Genomic DNA, 2716 nt, shown 5'->3' on the forward strand with positions numbered 1-2716 from the left:
CCAGACACAGGAACAGTTTCTTCCCTCAGGCAATCCATCTCATGAACACTTGACAATAACTGTGGAACACACACTATTTATTCACTCATACACTTATTTATCTAACACACATACTCAGTCTACACCTCAAATTTGCACATAATATACAGTACCTGTACATACAAAAACTGTCTATTGTAATATACCTGCACATACAACTGTCAATTTGTGTATTTTTATTCCTTATTTAATTGTTCTATTTTTTATTTAAAAAAATTTATTATCTGTGTTTTTTGTTCTGTCACTGTCATTCTGTTACACTGTGGAAGCTTCTGTCACGAAAACAAATTCCTCGTATGTGTAAACATACCTGGCAATAAAGCTCATTCTGATTCTGAATATATGTAAAAACACTATAACACAGCGATTCGTGCATAAATTAAAGGCTTACCTTTTTCAATCGGCCCTTTATAAACTTTCATTAAAAACACTAACGCAGCAAATTAGGCATAATTAATGGATTACCTTTATCAATAGCCCGTTTCTCCACTTTCATTACATGTAAAAACACATTACACAGCGAATCGTGCATAAACAAACACTTACCTTGTTAGACCGTGCATTTCTGAACTTTGTTTACAAAACACACTATGACACAGCGAACCGAACATACACAAAGGCGGAACTTAAATAGAACCCTAAACATCCAAATCGCCGCAAAATCAAACACTAACCGTCCGGTAGAACAGTGCTGAAGTCTTTACTTTCACTTTCGCTTTGTAAATGCTGCAGTTTTGACCGTTTAATACCTTTTAAAGAGATCGCTGCTGAGCGTCACTTTCAGTATGATCCTGCTTCCTGCTTCCGCCTAATTCCGGATTCTTTTTCATAATAAAAGTCCCGATTTCTTTAATTACATTTTCACGTTACAATTACATTAAAAACGTTTTCCCGTTTCACTTATTTATTACACTTACATTTGCATTTCATATGTCCTTCATCACATTATATAATCATATATTTAATTTATTAAAGCTCCTATTTATCCACTTGGATTTCGTTGCAACCATTACACACACAAACATAACCACTCAACATCACCCATGAATTCACAGGCATCCATACAAATTTAGACTATACATAAAAAGTTTACATTTCATTTTCTGCTTGTTTACTTTAAGTAAAAGAAACTATTTCTAAAAACACATTGAAATGTTACAATTGCATTACAAGCAAGTCAAGTCACCTTTATTTATATAGCGCTTTTAACAATACAGATTGTGTCAAAGCAGCTGAACAGCATTAATTAGGAAAATAGTGTGTCAATAATGCAAAATGACAATAGTAAACACTAATTTTTCAGTTAAAGGCAGTTCATCATTTAATTCAGTGATGTCATCATCCAGCTCAGTTCAGTTTAAATAGTATCTGTGCAATCATTTGCAATCAAGTCAACGATATCGCTGACCAGGCTCAGTCGGGGGCCAGTTCTCCTCTGGTCAGACGAAACCAGCAGTTCAGTTCCAGGCTGCAGCAAAGTCAGATTGTGCAGAGGACTCATCTGGTTCCTGTGGTCTTGTCCCGGTGGCCGTCTAGGAGACAAGGTCTTTACAGGGGATCTGTCTCTGGGGCTCATCTAGTTGTCCTGGTCTCCGCTGTCTTTCAGGGCTGTAGAGGTCCTCTCTAGGTGCTGATCCACCATCTGGGCTGGATACGTACTGGATCCGGGTGACTGCAGTGACCATCTGATCTGGATACAGACTGGATCTGGTGGCTACGGTGACCTCAGAATAAGAGAGAAACAGACTAATATTAGCATAGATGCCATTCTTCTAAAGATGTAGCAAGTACATCGAGTGTTATGGGAAGTGTTCCCGGTTCCAGTTGACCTAATTACTGCAGCCTAACAATCCTTTAACAGATTTAAATATTAGAAGCATATTAGTGTGTTATGTGTAAGCCAGGTTAAAGAGATGGGCCGCGAAGAAATATAGAGCTGAGTATCATCAGCATAACAGTGAAAGCTAACACCGTGTTTCCTGATGATCTCTCCCAAGGGTAACATGTAAAGCGTGAAGAGTAACGGCCTTAGTACTGAGCCTTGAGGTACTCCATACTGCACTTGTGATCGATATGATACCTCTTCATTCACTGCTACGAATTGATGGTGGTCAGATAAGTGTGATTTGAACCATGCTAATGCACGTCATCTAATGCCAACAAAGTTTTCTAGTCTATTCAAAAGAATGTTGTGGTCAATAGTGTCAAACGCAGCGCTAAGATCCAGTAACACTAATAGAGAGATACAACCACAATCAGATGATAAGAGCAGGTCATTTGTAACTCTAATGAGAGCAGTCTCAGTACTATGATACGGTTTAAATCCTGACTGGAAATCCTCACAGATACCATTTTTCTCTAAGAAGGAATATAATTGTGAGGATACTACCTTTTCTAGTATCTTAGACAGAAAAGGGAGATTTGAGATCAGTCTGTAACTAACTAGTTTTTTGGGGTCAATTTGTGTTTTTTTGATGAGAGGCTTAATAACTTAATAAGAGTATTTTGGTAGAAGTGATGGTTCTACCATACTTGTAACGGGTATAATTTACAGTTTTAGCTATATGAAGTTTGCACAAGACTAGATAATGATCTGAGATATCATCGCTTGGCTGCATAATTTCAACGCCATCAACATCAATTCCATGTGACAGTATTAAATCTAGAGTATGATCTC

Source organism: Sinocyclocheilus grahami, unplaced genomic scaffold, assembly GCF_001515645.1.
Source record: "Sinocyclocheilus grahami isolate Dianchi unplaced genomic scaffold, SAMN03320097.WGS_v1.1 scaffold623.1, whole genome shotgun sequence".
Lineage (NCBI taxonomy): Eukaryota > Metazoa > Chordata > Actinopteri > Cypriniformes > Cyprinidae > Sinocyclocheilus > Sinocyclocheilus grahami.